This window comes from Oryctolagus cuniculus, chromosome 6 (genome assembly GCF_051225735.1).
Source record: "Oryctolagus cuniculus isolate XC-2025 breed Fujian yellow rabbit chromosome 6, ASM5122573v1, whole genome shotgun sequence".
Lineage (NCBI taxonomy): Eukaryota > Metazoa > Chordata > Mammalia > Lagomorpha > Leporidae > Oryctolagus > Oryctolagus cuniculus.
In genome coordinates this window covers 83,664,256-83,676,451 of record NC_142872.1, presented here as the reverse complement: position 1 = coordinate 83,676,451, position 12,196 = coordinate 83,664,256, and the positions used below count along the sequence as shown (strand labels likewise).

The following is a 12,196-nucleotide window of genomic DNA, read 5'->3' as shown; positions in this document are numbered from 1 at the left end:
TTTCTTGAGAATTCACAGTCTTGTGGGCATGTATAACTGAAAGTGAATCTTATGGTAATTCTGTTATAATTGCTTTTAAAGTGTTCCTTCAGAAAAAAAAATCTCTTTATAGTTTTGCCACTGATAAATATCTTGGATGGGACATTGAAAACTCAGAATGGAAACTATTGTAAATCATGATCATGGAATCTGAAGCTAGAAGGAATCTGAGGCAACATCTCACTGTAACTATTTTTCATGAATGAGAAAACAAAGGTGAATTTTTGGATTATTTTATCAATATTTCATAGAGCAAATTAGTGAAATTCCCACCCCACCCCCACCACCTCTACAAAACCTCATTCCCTCCTTCAGTGTGCCATGCTTTGTCAGAAATGATATTTGTCCCCTTTGATTTCTTTTTCAGAATACACAAAATCCTGAAATCCCTTAACAATCTGTTAGCACGTATAACTATTTTTTTTTAAGATTTATTTTGTTTATTTGAAAGAGTTACAGAGAGAGGAAGAGACAGAGAGAGGTCTTCTATTCGCTGGTTCACTCCCCCGTTGGCTACAATGGCTGGAGGTGCGCTGATCCAAAGCCAGGAGTCAGGAGCTTCTTCTGGGTCTCCCACGTGAGTGCGGGGCCCAAGGACTTGGGCCATCTTCCACTGCTTTCCCAGGCCATAGCAGAGAGCTGGATTGCAAGAGGAGCAGCTGGGGCTAGAACCAGAGCCCATATGGGATGCCGGTGCTTCAGGCCAGGGCTTTAACCCGCTGTGCCACAGTGCCGGCCTCAGCACCGTGTAACTCTTACCGATTATACATTTCACTTAATTTGGCTTATCTCTAAGAGAAATATTTTATCCCACTTATTTTACTGTCTCTGCTTAATTATGTTATTATGATGGATATATCATTTTGAGCAAAATTTAGTAATCATGCTGAAATTATTTTCATAGACAGTATTAATAAAACTGTCCATGAAAATAATTTCAGCATGATTACTAAATTTATTAATAGTCAAAAGAACCAAGCCAGCAAAAGAAATGTATAATATTTTCACAGCATCCTCAATGTTTTCCATTTTAAAGTATTTCACTAAAGAGAATGACATTTTGCATAATTGTGAGAAGTCCGTAGTTTTCTGAGAATAATTTAAGTGTGTACTCTAACATCATCATCACATCAATTAATATATTCACATATATTTTAGAACAACTAAATGAATACATTTACAGATTATAAAGGGGTACCACATGAAATAATATGCTTGCTGATTGTAGTATCATTTTAGCAGAATTATAACTACCAACTTTCTCTGTTTCAATATAGCTTTTGAAGGGCCAATATGTGTGGTCAGCAGGATTCTAAAGCTGCCCCAAGGATTTTGGTCCTCCAGTTATTCAGCTCAAAGCTAATCTAGGTACTGCTCTAGAGGGACATTTCAAATGGAATTAAGGTTATTAATCAGATAACCTTAAAATAGGGAGATTATCCTGGATTATCCGGATGTGCCCAGGGTAATCCATGAGACTTTAAATGCCAGGAGGAAGGCAGAAGCCAGCTGGAGTGCGAGGCCCAGGAACTCAGAGAGATGGGAAGTGAGGGAGGGCCCAGTCCGCGGCTGCCGGAGAGGAATCAGAGTGGAGGTATCTGGAGGCTCAGGACCCTGGTGACAGCCAGCAAGGAACAAGGGTCTCCGTGCCACGACTGCAAGGACCTGAGCTCTGCCAACACCTGTCCGGCCTGGGAAGCCATTCCTTTCCTAGAGCCTGCGAGAAGTAACAGAGCTCTGCTAGATGCCTGGATGGCAGCCTAGGGAAAATGCGGGGCAGCGCTACAAGCTGAGCCCGCTCAAACGTCTGACCTTCAAACTGCAAAATATGCTCATGTTTAAGTTTGTGATTTGTTCTGGCTTCTAGAGAATGACTGGATAACAGGTACCAACATACAGCTAGATGGGGGATTTAGTTTTAGTGTAGTAGCCCACAACAGTTTATTTTATATATTATATATGTATATTATATATATATGTTGGAGCATGGAATGTGATAAGAATTTTTCATTAGCTGCAAAACACTGTTTTATTCTTTTGTGTGTGCATGTGTGTGAGAGAGAGAGAGAGAGAGAGAGAGAGAGAGAGAGAAACTCTTCTTGCTGGTTTGCTCCCCAAATCCTGCAGCTCTGGGCTGAGCTGGGCTGGGCTGGGCTGAGGCTGGAGCCCACAGTCAGGAATTCATTCTGGGTCTCCCACCCAGATAAGTGGTAGGGCCCCAAGTGCTTGAGCCATCGCCTGCTGCCTCCCTGCGAGTGCACTGGTGGAAAGCTGGAGTTGGAGTGGAGCTGGGAATTGTGCCCAGGTACTACTGTGGGATGCAAGTGTCCTAACCAGCATCTCGACTGGTAGACACACAACTGCTCCGACGAACTCCGATGAACAACCTCTCTGCTGAAATCTCCTCGCATTTCAAAACAACTAGAGGGTTCCCAATACAGAAATGATAAATGTTAGAGGAAATGGAAGTGCTTATTACAGTGATCTATCATGACACATTGTACACATGTAAGGAATTATCCCATTATACCTCATAAATATCTGACAACCGAAAACATAAGTTATATAAAATGCAAAATAATATAACTATCTTGCCACAATGCACAGGAAATAACTAGTACACTTAAAAGGAAAAAAAGAGAAAAAAAAAGGAATGGGAGGAGAAATGTTACTTTTTCTTGGATGAGCCACATCCACAGAGAGCCATGCAGTGGGACGCTCCTCTGTTAAGGCTGCCGTAGACCAGTCTTGCTGGGTCACAGCACTGTAGCTCCAGGCATCCATCGGGGGGCCCAGGCTTATCTCCCTGTGCCAGAACTTCATTAGTCTGGCACCAAGGCTTAACACTCTGGAACCACTTTTCATTAGTGCCAAATAGGTACAGATTTCCTACACACACACAGTCTACAAGAAGAAATTGTTAAAGGTGAGAGAACGTTAGTAAACTACTCATAGCTAATTTTGGTTGGTTGGTCAAGTATAAAATTGAGGCATGCGGATGGCATATGGTGGTTTCATGGGTGAAAAGCCTGATTATTTAGCACAAGCCAATTCTGTGTCCTGGAACAACATATTCAATCTGTGTTTTGGTTTCCGTGTTTAAAAAACAGGAGGGGCCGGTGCTGTGGTGTAGTGGGTTAAGACGCTACCTGCTGTGCCAGCATCCCATATTGGTGCCAGTCCGTGCCCTGGCTGCTCCACTTCCGATCCAGCTCCCTGCTAATTCACCTGGGAAAGCAGCAGGTCCTTGGGCCCCTACCCTCGTGTGGGAGACCCAGAAGAAACTCCTGGCTCCTCGCTTCAGTCCGGCCCAGCCTTGTCCATTGTAGCCATTTGGGGAGTGAACAGTGGATGGAAGACTTCTCCCTGTCTCTCCCTCTCTCTCTGTAATTCTGCCTTTCAGAAATATGTAAATGCATCTTTAAAAAAAAACAGGAATAAGAATATTACTTACCTTAGGGACACTGTGAGATGTGAGTTCGTACTCACACACAGCCTAGATCAGTGCTTGGTACATGGAAAGTGCTGGATTAGAGAGCTACTGCGACTTTTACTTTGTGAAAAGTATCATAGGCTTCCAGATGGGGGCCACAAAATGTAGGGAAAAGAGAGAACAATGACCATTCGGAGAGCCCCTCGGAACATTTCGGGGGGTGGCCATGGTTAGATAAAGTGCTGTCCTCAGGAAAGGCTTCCTGGAGGAAGGGGCATTTCAGCTGAGACTTTTTTTCCTTCCTCCCTTCTTCCCTTCCTTTCAAAAAAGATTTATTTATTTGAAAGGCAGAGTTTCACGAAGAGAGGAGGACAGACAGAGAGAGGGTCTGGTGGATGGCAGGAGCCTGTGGACACGGGCCATCTTTTGCTGCTTTCCTGGCACATCAGCTGGGAGCTGGATCAGAAGCGGAGCAGCTGGGATTCAAACCTGCACCCACAATGGGATGATGGCACTGCAAGCAGCGGCTTAACGGGCTACACCATAATGCAGACGCCTCCGCTGAAGCTCTCACGTGGGCAGGATTCTCTGCCAAAATGGCAGTCAAGTGAGGAGAGCCGGACGCGGGTCAGCGGTTCGCAGACAGAATTCTTAGCATATTTGATCCTGGTAAGAGCTCATGCAATGTGATGTTACTTAACTTTGAGCAATTAACAACCAGCAGCCCGTAGTGTTTTGTCACTACGATATCAAGTGGGCAACCCTCACTTTGACTCATTACAGCACTCTGATTCTTCAGTGATGAAATTAGAGCTGGAGAAGACCTTTAAACTCCATCAGGAGTTTTTCACAGCTGACTTAATTTTGAGTCCAGGGAGTTTTTTGCACCTGCATCCATGGTCAAGTTTACTTTTTGCTTTGCTAGACTCACTTAATTCTGAATAAAAATTTTAAAGGCATATTTTAAGAAGCAAATAAAAATGTTGTGTCTGCCTTCTCCTCTTTTGAAGCTATCTTGGCAATGTGTGTGGGAAAGTTGCTATTAATGCCCCAAATGTGTTACTTCCTGTCCTGGTGCTTCCTGCTCAGAGTAAGGTTAGCAGACCACATTTTGTAATTCTGCCCTGCTCTAGGCCATGTCACAGGCTGTGTCATTGTTTAAGTTCTAATTTATTGGAAGTGTTGTTGGAAGAATTCTCCAGTACTCACAACGTGTTAGATGTCGTAGTGACTGCCTTTTTTCCTTGTATGTGCTCCCTTGAGGAACCTAAAGTTATTTAACTGGTTTCAGCTGGGAATTTATTGACACAGAATGTCTCCAAGAGAATTACACTTCAATTCCTTAAACCTTATCTATCATTCATACGAGACGACTCCAAAAACTTTGTAAGGGGCTGGGAGTTTAGCCTATGAGTTGAGATGTCTGAGTGCCTTATTGCAGTATCTAAGTTTGATTACAGCCTCTGGTTCCTGACTCCAGACCCTGGGAGGCTCAGGTAATTGGTTTCATACTCCTGGCTTCAGGCTGGCCCCAGCTGTAGCTATTGTAGGCATTTGGGGGAGTGAACCAGTGGCTATGCACTCTCTCTGTCTCTCTACCTCTCAAGAAGAACAAATAGAATTTAAAGGTAACTTTATTTTGGTGCTAAAATTGTACTACTTGTGCATGATGCTTTGTAATACATATTTTTCATGAGCTTTTTGAAGATCTCTCACATAAGATTAATGATAAAAATACATGAAGCTATAATGGTGAACTTTAAGAGAAACTGATAACTGTTAGTATTTTTTTTAGACATATGTATTAGAACTCAAGCGCTCATGTTCCAGAACTTTCGTTGGGGGCATTTGAATGTCTCCATTTCTTTGTAATGCTAAGAGATTCCAAAAAATCATTTCCAAGGGAGCGAACACCATCTGATTATCGTATTGATGACTTAGATTCAATGCATACAAGTGGTTTCTAAATCAAGTGTTAACACTAAAAGATAATTTCACCGTCAGCCACAATGTTAAAAAATGGTATTGCACACTCCAGAGACTAGTTTACCTTCATTAAAATGTGCTAAAGTGGATTTACAGTATGGGGTGGGCCCAAGGTCATTATTTTTGGAGTATTTGGAGATGAAAAACTCTACTGCCGTAAAATTGTATGCAGAAATGTTATTGGTGCTGCTTTAAAAGACCTAGGCATCAGTGACTTCTGTGGTTGATCTTAGATGTTTTCTTTTTTTAGTTTTAATGTGGATAAAATCTACCACTGGAAGAACCTATGTTTTGAAATCTATTTCTGTGTCAGAATTAATGTTTATCAGTCTTCTCTCATATCTGGGTTCCTGTCTATAATGAAACATCTGCGTTCATATGGGTTTTCATTCTATATTTTAATAGTACAGTTAGACCACTAGAAAGAACAAAACTGGCAGAAAAACCTGAAGAGACACGGAAGTTATTTTCTTTCTTCTCCCTCCCTTTCTCCTTTCTTCATTCTCTGTTTTCTTGTCACTTATTTCATTTTCCTGATCATCAGCGTATTGTTAGAGAAGTTAAAGAGAAAGTGGTTAAATATTTATTATTCCCCCTAAAATAAGTTGTTTATACTTTAAAACATCTTTAAAGATTAGCTCTTCTTTCCAAAGCTTTCCTTTTCCCTGGCGTCTCATGCAATAAAGAATGAATCACGTTAATTGGAAAAATGTAAACTGGCTCCTAACTACCAGACCAGGCGTTCAAGGAGACAGCATTTATCTCTAATTTTTTTTCTAAAAAAAGTGATCTATGCTGTTATAAACAGTCTTGTTATCAGGGCATGACTTCATTCTGGTCACTGGTTATCAGTTATTCATAATCAGCCTTCAGCAGATGGAACTCCAGTCCTACCCCAAAGGCAGGCTCGTTCTAGAATAGTTCATCATGAAAACCCAGCTCAAATGCAGCTGTCAAGGGCGCCTATCTCACTCTCTAAATGCTCGTAAACTGGAAACATCAGACTTAGGGTTCTTTCAAGATTACAGAGTAACTTGGTAGTGACACAAACACCTCAGGAGACCATTGGCATTGCTTGGCTGGAGCCAGAGGCCAAGCAAATGTGACAGCTGCCAAACTGCAATGAATTCCACTATGGCGTCCAGGGAAGACAGTGCTTAAATGCTTTCAAGTTTGACACTGCCTAGGAGAAGAAAGTGTTGCAGGTAGGGGGAGGCAGTGCAGGAATCTTGGGTCCCTGCTCGCTTACTGGCTGAGGTTAACTCAGCCCCTGCTTTGAAGAGATTCAGAGTTGAGTGTGGGAAGATGGACACACAGATGATTACAATGGGGTAGAGATGACAAAGGGCTTTTCTCCCGAAGAGTGGTTTGGGGGCCACACACAGAGTTTTTCTTTCTATGCCTGGGCTGACCTTAAATACACATGGCTTAGCTGATGGTGATAACTACAAGAGTCAGACTCAGAGGTTCCGATCATGCCTGAAACTATCAGTCCCCCATTCTACTAGGCGAAAAAGCAGGCACTCTTGGAAGAGTTCAGCTGTGTGAACAAGCATGTGGTCATGTTTGATTTATGCTCACCTTTCTAACATCACATAGAGGGACTTTTATTTTTTATGGCAGCAGAAGAAAAGAAAAAAAATTGTTCTAGAGGCACTTTGGGGGAGAGTCTGCTCAATTATTTCCCAAGGCATCCTATTCCGACTGGCAGCTGGGCTGATGTAATGCTGCGTTCTGAGCGAAATTCCTTTATATTGCCCCATTCAGAGACTGGATTAGGCCTGTCATTTTTTGATAGGGGTAGGATTGTAGAGCTTGGAAGTTAAAGTCAAATTAAGTAGAAGCAATCAGGTGAGGTTTTATGCCTAGCTATGGTATATACAAAATATATTTAAAATATTCTGCAATATATATTATTATCTGAAAAGCTCCTGCCAATTAAAGAACTGGCTGAAGTTTGGCCTCCTGCAGGAAGCTTCCCTTCCTCTTTAAAAAAAAAAAAGAGATATATTCAGAGCTGGCGTCATAGTCCAATCAGTAACGCCACCACCTGCGATGCTGGCATCCCATATGGCACTGGTTTGAGTACTGGCTGATCCACTTCTGATCCAGCTCCCTACTAATGCAGCTGCGAGAACAGCAGGAGATGACCCAAGTTTTGGGCCCCTGCACCCATGTAGGAGACCTGGAAGAAGCTCCTGGCTTCTGCCTGGCTCAACCCTGGCTGTTGTGGCCGGTTGGGGAATGAACCAGCAGATGGAAGATTTCTCTATCTTTCCCTCTTTCTCTGTAACTCTGCCTTTCAAATAAATAAAAATAGATTTTTTTTTTAAAGAGAGATATATTCATTTACTTGGAAGAGCAAGATAAAGAGAGAAAGGGGGGAGGAAGAAAGAGAGAATCTTGCAGCCCCTGGTTACTCCCCAAATGGCCACAATGGCTGGGATTGGGCCAGGAAGAAGCCAGAGGCCAGGAACACCACTGGATACTCGTACATGCATGGCAGGGGCCCAAGAACTTGGGCCATCCTTTATCATCTGTTGCTTTCCCAAGCATATCAGCAGGAAGCTGGATCTGAAACAGAAGAGCTAGGACTCAAGCCAACCTTTTGATACATTAGGCTGGCATTCTAGGCTTAGCTCCCTGAGCCACAATGCTTGCTGCCCTTCCTTCATCTTTAACTCTTTCCTCCCTGTCCCCATTCCAACTCCCATTCCAATATCTCACTCTTTGTGCCCACTGACTGCTCTTGAGGTTTTCTTCGGCTGGCTTAGGAGGACTGAAGTTTGTCTAGATCAGAACTTCTGGATAACTAGGTCAGCTTCGGTTTCTGTTGCTATACTCAGAAGCACTGAGTGCTGTGCAAATCAGTTCTCATGTTGAAGAATTCCAATTTTTAAAAGAGATTTGTATTTTGATATTTTCTTGAGAAAATTGCTTATCTTCTTGGGGAGAATAAGCTGACATTCCACTTATTTCTGGGAAAGAGAATGGGCACTGTTGTAAATAATAGAGAATTGTACTTTCTTGGACCCAGGCACAAAGCTTTGAATAAAACCAATTCCAGGTCCAACTTGATGTGAGTAACACAAAGAGAACTGTAGTACATTTAATTTACAGTAGAGAGGAGAAACTGTGTTGTGAGTCAGTAAATGAGCATCTAACAAATGTAAGTATTTCAGAGATTAAAGTCCCAAAGTCCTGGATTTGATAAAAGTCATGGCACAAATTCAAATGAGCTGGTTACAGAGTTTTGCTATTTATATTTCAGCCTGTCTGAAACAAACTAGGTAGAATTTTGTAAAAGTGAAAAAAATAACAATTTTACAAGCCTCAAAATTTTATAGATTTAAAGACGATTGGGGGAGGGCCCATTATAGGATATATTGAAACAAGACCAATAACCTTATTTATATCCTATGGCTGATGACCTATCATTCTTTATTAACACCAGAATTTCACTTTGTGTTTGATGCAGGGAAAGTGACATTTTTAGTCATCCTTTGATTTACTTGCTACTTCTTCCCATTTTTGGGGAAAAGCTCATTTTTTTTTTTTTTGTTTGACAGGCAGAGTGGACAGTGAGAAAGAGAGACAGAGAGAAAGGTCTTCTGCTGTTGGCTCACCCTCCAATGGCCTCTGCGGCCGGCGCGCTGAGGCCAGTGCACCGTGCTGATCCGAAGGCAGGAGCCAGGTGCTTCTCCTGGTTTCCCATGTGGGTGCAGGGCCCAAGCACTTGGGCCATCCTCCACTGCACTCCTGGACCATAGCAGAGAGCTGGCCTGGTAGAGGGGCAACCAGGACAGAATCCGGCGCCCTGACCGGGACTAGAACCCAGTGTGTTGGCGCCGCAGGCGGAGGATTAGCCTATGGAGCCACAGCGCTGGCAGGGAAAAGCTCATTTTTAAAAGATAAGAGCCTCTAAAGAAAATGTTATTTCCTAAGAAAACAATTTATCAAACCACTAAATGGAAGTCTTTAGAAATATATGAAATTGGATTTATATAATGAAAAAAATGGAAGCACAATTCCAAATACCCACAGAAATGCAAGGAAAGGAAAGGTATTGGTAGTTAACTGTGAGAGACTGACTCTAGAGTGGGCAATGGCCAGACCATCTATGACAACAGCACTGTCACCCACATTCTTTTGGGACATCAAGCCATAAGCTTTGTAACTATTGGTCCAAAAATGTCAGGGCTTGGTCAGTGACTACCAAATGCCTTGTTCTTTTGTCACTCCCACCCCTGTTACACCTCAGGACCAACAAGAGAAAGCTAAATATGCTTCCACACCAATGACACAGATACTTTGCTTCTACCAGCCTCCAACAAGAGCTCACTTGGAGTCGTCCCTGTGTTCCATTGTGAACCTTTCCAATTTCTCTTCCTACTTTGGAGTCTTTGCCCAAACACAAGTGATGTGGCTGATTGTTTGCTTTAGCAAAGTCTGAATAAATAGCTTCTGTTTGTTCCATTTGGGGAGTGTTTTTTTTTATTTCTCCAAGTGGAAGATATGTAGAACTATCAGTTCTGAAGAATAGCTGAGAGGATGCTCACCAGTCTTTTCCTCTATTATCCTTTGCAATACTCAAAGTTTATTACTTCAATTATGTGACCTTTGCCTATAGTCAATCAACAAGTATGTTTTGAGACTGTAGACTCTCTGTTGGTGGTATGGGAGTTGTTGAAATGATATTAGAACAAATTGGTACTAAAGAATTGTCAACAATCAAGGTTGAGTTCAAGACCTGCTATAATCAAAATTCAGGAGTGGGAGTGAGCATTGTGGTGCGGTGGGTTAAGATGCTGCTTGGGATGTCCATATTCCATATTGGAGTGCCTGGGTTTGAGTCCTGGCTCCATTTCTGCTAGTTAACCTCGGAGGCAGTGGAAAAAGGCCTATGTCCTGGGATTCTTGCCACCCCAAGGGAGAGCGGGATAGAGATCCTGGATCCTGGCTTTAGCTTTTGGCTGGTACTTTGGCATTTGGGGAGTGAGCCAGTGGATGGATGATATATTTCTTTCTCTGTCTCTCCCTCTCTCCCTCTCTCTCCTTCTGTCTCTCCCTATATTGCTCTCCCTTCCAAATAATTAAGTAAATAAATCTTAAAAAAAAAAAAAACACAAAACCTTGTGAGTCAAACATTCCTTGAATCAACTCTTGGTTTTGCTGTTCATTAGCTCTCTGACTTTGGGTAAGTCACTTTGTTTCCAGACCTCAGAATACTCATCTTTAAAATGGGGGAATAATATTCTGTCTATCACATAGGTTTATTTAGCAATGCATTAACCTACGTAACTGAACTAAAATATCTCACACTTTGCCTGATAGATCTAATTGTACACTGTGATAACTTACTATATTGTATTCCCACCAATATTTTAAAAAAACAACAAACAAGAGGTCAGTGAAACATAGCTTCTATCCTTGGGGAAATTAGCTACTTAGAGAAAGGAAATAACATACAAGAAGTATACATGGACTGGATAAAGAACTTTGTGAGATAATGCATAATTAACTGTTGTATTGGGAGGCACAGTATTCAAGTTCTCTTAGGTTTGATGTAATGAGTGGTTTAGAAGGATTTGGCAGGCGTTGGGCATTTGGCATTGCAGTTAAGGTGCCACTTGGGGCACCGTCATCTAATATTGGGGTGACTGGGATCAAGTTGCAGCCCCGCTCTGGCTCCAGCTTCCTGCTAATGCATACCTGGGAGAAAGCAATTGCTGGTTCAAATAGTTAGGTCCCTGTCACCTACATGGGAAATCTGGTTGGAGTTCTGAGCTCCTGATTTCTACTTGGTCTAGCTCCAGTTTTTGCAGGCATTTGGGAAGTGAACCAGCAGATGGAAGATAGCATAGGTCATGATGAATGGCAACACTGGGGAATTTAAAGCAAAAATGGCAGGGCTTCCCAACTCAGAGTACTACACCTGAATTCCTAACAGTCTTTGTGAATCTGTGAAAGCTTGCCTTACTGGGAACAGAGAGCTTGTAGTGTCAAACTATGGGAATTAAGAAGGACTGGAAAGGAAGCCGGGTGTCTTAACGATCAGTCACATAAATGCCTTAATTTTAAATATCATAAGAAAATGAGAGAAAGAGCCAGCATTGTGGTGCAGCCTACAATATTGGCATCACACATAAATGCTAGTTCAAATTCTGGCTGTTCCTCTTCTGATCCAGCTCCTTGCTAAAATGCACTTGGGAAAGCAGTGGAAGATGGCCCGAGTGCTTGCACCCCTACCATCCTTGGGGGAGACCTGGATGGATTTCTAGGTTCCCGAATTCAGCCTGGCCTAGCTCTGGTTATTGTGGTCATTTGGGAAGTGAAGCTGTGGATGGAAGATCTCTCTCTCTCTGTTTCTCCTTCTCTCTTTACAACTCTGCCTTTCAAAAAAATTAAACAAATCTTCAAAAAAGGTCAGAGGAATGAATGGTACTCTAAAATGGCACCTAAGGAAGTTTAATTTAGCTGTGGGATGGATTAAGAGAATGTTCAGGGAGACTGAAGTTAGTAGGAAAGTGTTAAATCATCTAGCTGTGGGATGATGCCAACTTGGGTTAAGGTAGTTGTGGTAGAAATGAAAAGGAGGAAATTTTAGAGGGAGAATATCTAGAGTTTGGCAAGTAAATGATTACAGAGAATTAAATAACAGTGATAATTACTACTTATTAGCACTTTCTATGTGGGAGGTATTATATAAAAGAAATATCCTTTACATAAGTAATTGGC

General features: G+C 42.1%; 1 long non-coding RNA gene across 2 annotated transcripts in view; it reads left to right on the top strand.

Annotated features, from left to right (window-relative positions):
• Window positions 1-3,717: 3,717 nt before the first annotated feature.
• Window positions 3,718-12,196, top strand: part of LOC149126212 (uncharacterized) — a 47,611-nt gene continuing 39,132 nt past the window's right edge. The window contains exon 1 of one of the 2 annotated variants that reach the window (XR_016234926.1): window positions 3,718-4,141. This is a non-coding gene — a long non-coding RNA (uncharacterized LOC149126212). Of the gene's footprint in view, window positions 4,142-4,963; window positions 5,101-12,196 lie in introns of those variants that run through there. The other variant, XR_016234925.1, reaches the window with a different exon arrangement.